Source organism: Ursus maritimus, unplaced genomic scaffold (genome assembly GCF_017311325.1).
Source record: "Ursus maritimus isolate PB19 unplaced genomic scaffold, ASM1731132v1 scaffold_16, whole genome shotgun sequence".
NCBI lineage: Eukaryota > Metazoa > Chordata > Mammalia > Carnivora > Ursidae > Ursus > Ursus maritimus.
In genome coordinates this window covers 2333581-2344802 of record NW_024424008.1, presented here as the reverse complement: position 1 = coordinate 2344802, position 11222 = coordinate 2333581, and the positions used below count along the sequence as shown (strand labels likewise).

The following is an 11222-nucleotide window of genomic DNA, read 5'->3' as shown; positions in this document are numbered from 1 at the left end:
TGGCTCTGCATGAATCTGCACTCCAAGCTTTATCAAGGAAACTAGGCATGAAATACAGAGATTTTCTGGACTGAGAGGGCTTTTACTTCTCTTCCTTTCTCTCTTCCTTCTTCGTTGTCGTCATCCCCCTCCAAATTTTCTTTTTTTCCTCTTCTGTCTCTTCATCTTTGCATCCTTCTCCTGTTTCTCTGTTTGTTTTATCTTCTTCTCTTCTTGTATCCCTTCTCCACAACCCAGAGATAATAACTAAGTGTACATGCCTCTGATGTGAACATTTGGTATCTTCAGTAGAACAGACGTACTCAAGAAACAGAGAACACCATGAAGTGGGTTATAAACACATGGATGAAAATAATTTTATATTTAACATCTGAAGGGATTCCAGTTTTTTTTTAATCTTCAAATGTGCATTGATTCTTTGTACAGATTCAAGTAGATTTCTCCTCACTTTTACAATGGCAGGTATTTTCGAAAAATAGTCATGCATGCCCTTCAGCCATCTGGAAAACTGTTCATTCTTCAAATTTCAGATAAAGAGCTACCTTCCCTGCAAACTCCTCCCTGACTTTTCCAAGCAATCCGAGGCTCCTATCTTTGTATATTGATTGCATCTTGTACAAATCTCAAAATGCTTGTAGTGAATTGTAATGGGTTATTTATTTATTTGTACCCCTAATTGACTGTAAACTCCTTGAAATCAGAAGAGTGTGTGTCATTCATATTTGTACTCCAGTGCATTATAAAATGCCTGGCACATAATAAATGTTTGAAAAATGAATGAGCACACAATTACCTCCTGATGTTAGAACATGCATTTCTATTATGCTCTCAAATGATCAGCTAAATTAGTCCACAAACCAGTGATGAGTAAATCAGCTCCTCACAAAGGCAGTTTGGCATCAGGGAGGCAAATAAGTTGTAGACTGCAGAGCTTCTTACTTCTTACACCTTTGCTGTAACAGACACACCAGGGGATAGACTAGAGTAGGAGGAAACAGGGCGCTCTTGATTTTCCCTTCTAACCTGGCCTCCGACCCTTCTCAGTGTGAAGAATTATAGCACATTGTTCCTGGCTGGGTTAGCAACTTTGGAGTAGTCTCTCGGAGTTTAAAGTCTTGCCCCTCATCCTTTCATGCTTTTTCAGAAGAGATCATATACACTCATTTCTTCAACCACCATTGACACAAATGAGTCCAACATCCCTCTCTCCATCGTAGAACTCTTATTTGAGTTTAGATGCATAAATATACCTAGCAACTGGATTTCTCCTCCAGGATATAGAGCTCCCATTCAGGCTAGCTTTTCTTCCTGTTCCATTCCTTTTCTTAGGAACTAGATTATGGTGATTCCATCAGCTTCACTGAGCTAGAAACCCTGGGGAGTTTCTCAACTTCTTCCTCTCTGTTGTGTTCCTCAAGAAGTTAATGATTGTTACCAATATTGATTGTTCCACTAAATAATTAGGTGGATAATATTTGTAGTCCTGTCAGGATTAAAGCCCTATCCCTATTATTTTCTAGCTGTGTGAATGTGTGAAACATATTTAATATTTTTAGTCCTCATTATTTTTACTTGTAAAATGGGGATAGCAATAATATCTCATAGGGGTGTTGAGAAGATTACATGAAATAAACTGTATATAATAGTTGAGAAGATGAAATGAAATAAACCATATGTATAGTACTTAATATAATCCTTGGCTCATAGTAAGTATCTGAGAAATATTTCATTAATTCTAAGTTCTTAGTATTGTTAATTTTCTTTTCTTTCTTTCTTTTTTTTTTTTTAAGATTTTATTTACTTATTTGACAGAGAGAGAGACAGCCAGTGAGAGAGGGAACACAAGCAGGGGGAGTGGGAGAGGAAGAAGCACGATCCCAGCAGAGCAGGGAGCCCGATGCGGGGCTCCATCTCAGGACCCTGGGATCACGCCCTGAGCCGAAGGCAGATGCTTAACGACTGAGCCACCCAGGCGCCCCTGTTAATTTTCTTTTTAACATCGCCTGTACCAATTACTTATGTCTGTTATTATCTTTCACCTCAGATTATGCATTAGCTTCTTAATTGATTTCATTGTTTTCAGTCTTTTACACTGTAACCTGAATTATAAATTGACTGGAAGTTAAACATTCTAAAAGGCAGAGCTTCTGTCAAATACTTTCAAGGAATCTTCATTACTTATAGAAGTGTTTTCCATAGAATATTCTGCAGAAACAGCAGATATCATAATAGATGTTTCATTAAAAAGTTCCAGTCAAATAACTGAAAAATGCTGACACTCCGTGGGTCATGCACATGGCTGTCCAAGGGAAGGCTAGAGTTTGCAGAACATCCTCCAGTAATGTGACCACAGATATTTGTCTCCATGTCCATATCATTTTTCTGATAGCACATCAATTTACATCTCTAAAATAACCCAGTGTTCCATTAGCCACAGTTTAGAAATCATAGGACTACAGGGTAATTTCTAAACCAAGCATTAACTTAATAATGTAGTCCTAACTTACTTTTCCATTTCTATCTCAAAACACACGACCATATAGCAATCTATTAGTATATAATAGTGTCAATAATTATAACTTAGAACAGTCGCTAGATTAATCTCTGCTGGGAACCATGGGAAGTGCTCTGCTGCATTGGCTTATTTAATCCTTATACAGCCTGCGAGATAGTGCCTCTACTATCTGTTTTATACGCAGGGGCACCCCCAAGTTTCAGAGAGGATGAATGACGAAGGCCCCTCAGCTGGCAAATGGTAGAGTATTGACGGCAATTCCTTTTTGAAGTCTTCACCAATCCCCCCAAGTCAGAGGTGATTTCTCTGTCCTCTGGCTCTCCACAGCAATGACATTTATGTTTCAACTGAATGTTAATTACTCCATGAAACCATCAGAGCTTGGGTTCTGTGAGAGCAGAGAATATGTCTGACTCATCGTTAGAGTTCCAACATCTAGCATAGGCTTCAGTACGTATATTTATGGATTGATTAATTTGAAATGTTGGTGAAGTGTTTGACCTCTGGACCCTTCACGGTTAAATATTATCTAACTTTATGACTGAAAATCATTTGGACACCACATACACACCACTTATTTCCTTCTGGTCTATTTCTTCTACATCTCCACAGGCTTCTATGTACCTTGAGGTCTAGCAGGTGTAGCAGGGCTTCAGTGTTCTATGTTTTGACCAGCAGCAACTCAAATCCGCTCTGTCCGTGTCTTAGCCAGAGACATGGAGTCTTTAACAGATGCAGTGTGTACAGACTGCTGTAGGTAGGGCAGAGTTAGATTGCCCACCCTCTCTGGTTCCTGAGTGAGTGATCTCTGGAGATTGGTCCTGCTGGGGTCTGTCTCTTTCTAATTAAACCAGATGCTCCCTAGAGACCTGGTGGAGTAGAAGCTCTCTCCTTGCCCAAGGGATTCCTGTGGATGAGGTTCAAATACTGCCCTGTTTTACTCCTGAGTCTGCATCTGTCAGCTTCTTTCACATGTTGAGGAAGAAATTTCTTTTGAACTGGAGTAAGTTTCTGGGAAGGGGATAAATATTTCTTTCCTAGGAATTTTAGGTTTTCTTGGAATAAACTTAATAAACTATTGATTCAGATGAGATCTTCTCGATTCCTCTGGATAGTGTAGTGTAAGTACATACTATCCAGTGTGTATATCTTGACATCTTGAGCTGCTGCAGACATTTTTTACTATGCAGGGCTGGGAGAATGATTAATATTTTTCCAGAATTGAAGTGGTTTAAAAAAATATTGAACACTGGGGTCGCCTGGATGGCTCAGTCAGTTAAGTGTCTAACTCTAGGTTTTGGCCCAGGTCTTAAGATCAAGCCCCATGTTGGGCTCCGCACTCAGCAGACAGTCTGCTCTAAGATTCTCTTCCTCTGCCCTTCCCCCCACTCATGAGCACACACACACACACACTCCCTCTCTCAAATAAATAAATAAATCTTTAAAAAAAGTAAAAAAAAAAACACTGAAAAGTAAGTATATTAAAACTCACAATGCTAAGTTTAAATATACTATTTATATAAAATTAGAATTTATTATAATTCTACTGGCTTTAGTGGGAGAAACTCATAAATGATGCTTTCAAAATAAAATTAGTGAAAAAACTAACCATTAAAAGCATATAAAAACATATATATAGGTGCTCCCATTTTCCCTTTTGCCTTGGGCTCCGATATGGCTCCATACAGCATGGTCAATCCTATCTTTATTTAAAATTTTGATTTCTTGTTCATCATGGATATTTTGCATTCAATTTGACTTGAAAATTGTATTGAAATATTATGTTTATTGAATTTTTGGTTCACGCTTACATTTTGTACTGAGGTAGTTCTCATTTCACCTCAGTCCTGGCCTTAGGAGACTCAACACCTGGAGGGCAGACCAGAGTCTCAAGGAAGTGTGGCCCCTGCTTGAATCTTTCCATAAACCTGATAGTTAGAAACATACCTTTCAGTTCAGGAGCAAAGACATTTCCCTATGTGTTCAAGCCACAGTGAGGTGGGATTTTCTGTTACTTATAACGTAAAGTGTTGTAACTGATACAAGAGAGAAGAAAAGAATTATCTTATTCATTTTCATTTTCAATTTGCTTTTACACTTAACTATATGCCATGACTGATACTTTCTTCTTAAAAGTGGAAACAAAACATTCTATTGTACTGTATATTCCATGATTTATTTTTTTGCCCTATTGATGGATATGGAAGTTGCCATAATTTCTTTTATTATAGCAATAGTATAACAATGAATTTCCTTATAGAAATATCTGTATGTTCTCATGCTGTATCACCAGCACTGGGGGCTAAGTTTTTCTTATGTTTTCCAATTTGATAGGAAAACTATGATACTTCAATATGACAGATTTTCATTTCTTTAAGTTTTGAGCACCTATTCATGTATATATTGGCTATTTATTTTTCTTGTGGTGTAGGGAATTGCCTATTTTGATTCTTTGCATATTTTTTGTTTTTTCCTCATTGATTTATACTAACTTTCAATATTCAAGGATATTAGCCTTTTGTCTATTATATGCTTTATAATTTTTTCTCCTAGAATCTTTATTTATTCTCCTAGAATTTATTCTTGTCTACATTTTGCATAATTACATCATTCAATTATTACTGTCCATGAAATACCATTTTCTTAACTTAGAAAGATCTTCCCAAACTTAAAAATATTTTCCTGTTTTCTCCTAAGACCTTCACTTTAATTTTTAATATTTTCAGTTTTTATTTTTAAAATATACGTCTTTAATTTATCTAGGATTTCTATTTGTTTAGTGAGTGAGGTGGGAACTAATTTTATTCTTTTACGAAAATATCATTGTTCAATATCAAAATGCCATTAACTGACTAGGCCTTCCTTTCCCTGCTAAATTGAAATGGTATGTTATTACTTTTAAATTTCCAAATATATTAGTTTCTGGACTCTCTATTTAGTTGTATTGATCTGCTGACTAATAATAACAGGCATTTATAGTATTTTTATGCTAGGCATTATACTAAGCAGTTTAAAGAAAGCATTCAATTTAATCCTTGCAAGATAAACATGAATAGCTCATTTTCATGGATTAGGCTGAATTTCTGATGTGAAAAACTTGCCTTTTGTCAATAATCAGAAAGTTGGAAGCCCAGAATTTGAACCTGGAGAAGGCTTCTCAGATAATAAATATTTGAGCTGTGATTTGGAAGCTCAGTAGGCTTAATAAACATCCAAGGTAGAAAAGTATGTTCCAGATTAAGAGAAAAGCTTGAGAAAAGTCATGAAGATTGGAAAACTCAGGTTTTGTGTGGAGAATAGATCATGGTCTATTTAACGTCCATGTAATTTAATGTCAGAGTGCCTAAAGGGACTAAAGCTAGAGAAGAGAGTAACAGTGGGATTGTGGAAGGCTTTGCATGCTTGAGAAGTTTGAGTTTTATCTTGTAATGAAAAAATCATTATATAAAGGTTATAAGTGAAAATCCAATAAGATTTTTGTTTGTTTTGTGCATACCAGCCAGGCTGCAAATAGCTGATGGAAGTGGAGGGGTTGAGTGTGGGAAGCCCAGTTAGGTAGGATGCCATTGCACCAGACAAGTGAAGGATGCTTAAACCAGAGTAGGAACATGTAAGTGAGAATGAAGGAAGAGAAACGAGAAGGAAGGTTTATATGGCTTCTAGACATCGCTCAGGTGTGACCAGGAACCTTTACTTATATTTGTGTTTATAATGATGTAGGAAATGAAAGCATAACATTATATACTCTAAGTCAAGGAATTAGTGATTGATTTAATTATCTAATGTTCAACTTTTAGTGAAACTTATTGTTGGTTCTGCCCACTGACTCTCTGTTTCTGTAGTCTTCCTAGAGAGACTCCCAAAGCAGGCATGTTCAGTGCTAACTTCTCCACCTTCCACCCCACTGTGTTCATCCTACTTGGCATCTCAGGGCTGGACAACTGACACACCTGGCTATCTCTCCCCTTCTGCCTCATGTGCATCACTGCAGTATTGGGAAATGGAGTCCTCATCCTTGTCTTCAGTGTACAAACCCTCTATGAACCCATGTATATCTTCCTATCCATGTTGGCTGGCACTGACATCTTGCTGTCCACCACCACCATTCCCAAGGCCCCGGGTATCTTTTGGTTTCATGTTGGGGAGATGGCCTTTGATGCCTGCATCACTCAGATGTTTTTCATCCATGTTGCCTTTGTGGCTGAGTCAGGTATCCTGTTGGCTATGGCATTTGACCGCTATGTGGCCATTTGTACTCCCTTGAGATCTACACAGCCATCTTAACTCCTATGGCAATTGGAAAAATGACTGGCAATCTGGGGACGAAGCACTGGGACTCTTTCCCTATCATATTCCTGCTGAAGAGGCTGCCATACTGTTGAGCTAATATCATCCCCCACTCATATTGTGAGCACACTGGGGTGGCCAGATTGGCCTGTGGTGACATCACTGTCAATATCTGGTATGGCTTCTCCATGCCGATGGCATCTGGTTTGGTAGGCGTTGCTCTCATTGGTATTTCCTACACTTCGATTCTCCAAGCTGTGTTTAGACTTCCTTCCCAGGATGCCCAGCACAAGGCTCTCAATACATGTGGTTCCCACATTGGAATCATTCTCCTCTTTTTCATCCCATCCTTTTTTACTTTCTTAACCCACCCACTTGGCAAAAATATCCCCCACCATGTCCACATCCTTCTCTCTATGTGTTAATTCCCCCCATGCTTACTCCCATCATCTATGGAGAAAAACCAAGCAAATCAGGGATAGTATGGCTCACATGTTATCTGTTGTGGAGAAGTCTTGAGAAAGTCTATGTTTCTTTCATAGTTTTCTCTTACCAGCAGGAGAAAAAAGAACTTAGCAACCAAGTTCTCAAGTTTAGGCACTTTAGTGTACTGAAGCAGAAAGTACATAGGCTTTGGAATAAAATGTATCTGGATTCAAATCCTAGTTCATTTACTTCCTGATTTTTGACCATGGTTAGGTTCCCACCATTTGGAAATTTAGTCCTAACCTATAACATAGACTCAGTTGTACCTATGCTGTAAGAGTTTTGTACGGATTAAAATTTATAAACTACTTTGTACATTGCTCAACACTTAGTGGGCTCTCAATGTTAGCTATAATTTCTAACTTGAAGTTTGTTACCCAGGGAAGACCTTTTAGATTTGATGTATGTGAGATTTCCAGTATTTCCGGAGGCTGCTCTGCCTTTGCTTACCTCCCAAGACTTTATGATAGCCATCAACATCTCCAAATTACTGCCATCATAACCACAAGTTTGCTGTATGAATCAGTTTAGGTAATAGATACAAAAGAATGCTTTAAAAAATTAAAATGTTGAAAAAGACTAAGGTTGGCATTGATTACATTTTATATGTAAAGAACTATCACCATTATTATGTTAAAGAAATTTCTTAACTCATGCAGGAAATGGGTTGAGTGACACAGACACAGGCATTGCCCTTAGAGAGTTAGTTGTCTGAGTTGGACACATGAACGAAGAACAAGTTATGGGGTCCACACTGACAATAGAGAATATGATACAGCACACAAATATTCACATGTTAAAAAGAGGATGTAAGCCAGTATCTATGATTCTATGTCTTCTATATCCATACTTTCCCCCCGAATTAGAGACAGTTGTATGGCTTTAAGTTTCATTGGTATCTCCAGCCTTGATTTTTTCTTTGAAATCCAGATTCATATATTCAACTGTTTCTTGACACCTCCAGTTATACGTCTTGTAGGCATCTCAAAATAAACATGTCTGTATTAGGATAGTTTAAGCTATGCTTTATTTCAGTTAATTAACAAAACAAAGTTCATTCCTCTCTAATTTAAAGTATAGTGTGTATCGACAGAATCTATTTTCCATCAGGTAGTCAGGAATCCTGGATCCCTCTGTCTTGTGAAGTGTTGTCGTATCAATGTGCATTTCTCTAAGTTGCAAAAGCAGGGAAAGAGAGGGAAAGGTGAGGCACTCCAATTATTAATTGCCTTGGTGTTGAAGTGGTTTGTCATTTTTGCTCACATTTTCCTTGGTGAGTATGTTGTTTTAACAAGGCCACAACTCAGCTGCAAGGGGAGGTGGGAAATGTAGGGGAGCTCATGGGTTTGCAGTGAATGCGCATCGTCTGTGCACTTGATCCATCCATGCCTTTGATCACTTAATATTTCTGTGTTCTCTTACCCCCATGTTAGACCACATTCAAATCATCTCCACTGGAGAATCCCCAAAGTCCTATCCAGGCACTTCGCCCCCCTTAAGAGTAGGGTCTTCAGGTGATACACAAGAACTTCTCCATCAGATTTGTTTGGGGGCTCTTCTTGGCCTAGAGGCCTATGATTTAAAAGGAAATTTACCTGCTTACTCCTCACCCCCTTACTAAATATATGATAGTGTCACAGGGACATTTAACAGCAATAACTTCTCCCATTTGGAAAGATGATGAATATGAGGCCCACAGTGGTCAGTAACTCCTACCAGTTTTGACGCTGCCGTTGGGTAGACACTGGGAAGGCTCTGTGCCCTGGGTTTAGGAGAAGTTTCTCTTTTTTGGGAGGTTTGGTGGGTGGGAGAAGTTTCTTGATAGACTCTCTAATGGAAACTCTTGTGTCCATTCCTCACTGTGATCCATGGAAACATCTCTCTGGAAGCTTCTTTCTTTTCTATTATCTTTTTAGGTCGTATCTAAAATGGGAATTGGGGAATATGTCCTTCTTGGGGACAATGAGTTTTCTGAGTCCATTTTCTGGTGAAGAAATGTTGGGTCCCAAGAGTTAGGTTAACTCTTAAATAGTCAAGGGATTTCTCAGCTGTGCTCTTGGTTTTTTGGGCAATATATGTTGATTAAAAACCCATGTTTCTTATGTATTTGGTTCCACTTATGTGCCACTAAACATACCCCAAATCTTATTAAGACGTAATTCTCCAATTTTCTCTATTTTTCCCTTTATCACTTCCATGTATGTCTCTGAACCAAATGGAGGCTAATTTGGGGTTCTGATGCCTTTAGTGGGAAGGTACTACCTTTAATTTGACCTTTGCCCTCAGCTGCTTTATTTATCTGAGATGTTTATTGCAGAGCACACTCATAACACGATCTTTATCTTTAGGCAATTTAGTTTACTGAGAAATTTTGCTTGAAGCTTTAAAAAGCCATTTCTTACTGTTCAGAAGCGATTATATTAGGATATGTGGCAAAGAGGGATTAAGGTTGCTAACCAGCAGATATTTTCTGAAGTATGTGGGTGGGGCCAATGTCATCACAAGGGCCCTCATAAATGAAAGAGGCAGGCAGAAGGGTAAAGCATCACCGAGAGAAGTCAGACAGAGAAAGACAAATACTGTATGACGTCATTTATCTGTGGAATCCAAAAAAGCCAAACTCATAGAAACAGTACAATAGTGATTACGAGGCAGGGAGGCTGGTTAATGGGGAGATGTTGGTCAAAGGACACAAACTTCCAGTTATAAGAAAGTAAGTTCTGGGGATCTAACGCACACCATGGTAATTACAGCTCATAATACTGTATTATATACTTGAAAGTTGCTAATAGAGTAGATCTTAAATGTTCTCACCACTAAAAAGAAATGATAATTATGTGATGGGGTGGAGGTGTTAGTTAACACTACGGTGGCAATCATTCTGTAATATAAAAGTGTATCAAAGCAACACATTATACACCTCACACTTCCACAGTGTTACATGTCAATTATATCTGATAAAGCTGTGGAAAATAACCCTGGGAGGAAAGCCGTTAGTTGTCTCATTCAACCTGCAATATCATTGTCTTCTTCTTTTCTGTATGAATAGCAAATAATGTTTCGTTGTGTTAAATATGCGAAAATTTGAACTTGTATTATTAATACAGTCACTGAATTAGTCTGATTCTTGGAATTTTTGAATGTCAAGAAACATATCTAACTAACAATTTTATGAAGATTAAATGAGATGGTGTTTGTGGCAATTTTTAAGCTGCCAAATACTCTGTATAGGGCATTGCTATTATTCTTATGCTCCTGCCAGGTGGACCCATGAAAGATTGCGTTAATCTCGAGGCTTCTTCCGTGACTGTCTGTCTCTTCTCCCTACACTCTGGAGTCTGAAATTCCTGATCACTGGTGGAAGAGTCACTCTGACCTGCTGGAAAAGGATGCAGCTTGTCTTCTTACTGCCGCCTCTCATGTTTACCCATCCCAATGTAAAGGCCGATTACTCGTGGCTCTGTTGTGGGTTTCCAGCCTCCATGTCCTGCCCTGCATTGAACCACTCTGGCTGATCCCCTCATGTTCCCACCACTGCTCCCACATCCATCCAAAATCTGTCCTCTGAGGAGCTAATGCCCAAGTATGGATTCATCCATAAACTTCCTGAAGGCTCCCCTCAGTGAGTGGTCCAGAGCATTTTTTTTTTTTGAGACACAGGGAAAGATTACATTTACTACTGTCCTATGACACACAAATTTTTGTTAGGCAGCTGTGGGGTGCAGAGTCCTGTGCTAGATATACTGTTTTGTTTACAATTTCATTAGAGAGATAAAAACAGAAAACAGTCATCTAGTCTCCACTCAAAGACTATGTGGAAACATTTGTCCAGGTTTTGAGTTTTATTGAAAAATAACTTTATTTTTTTATTTTATTTTTTTTATAATGATTTTTTATTATATTATGTTAGTCACCATACAGTACATCCCCGGTT

The 11222-nt window shown here is 38.3% G+C and overlaps 1 pseudogene; it reads left to right on the top strand.

The window, feature by feature from the left end:
* Positions 1-6385: 6385 nt before the first annotated feature.
* On the top strand, positions 6386-7321 carry LOC103681420 (annotated as a pseudogene).
* The last annotated feature ends 3901 nt before the right edge of the window (positions 7322-11222 follow it).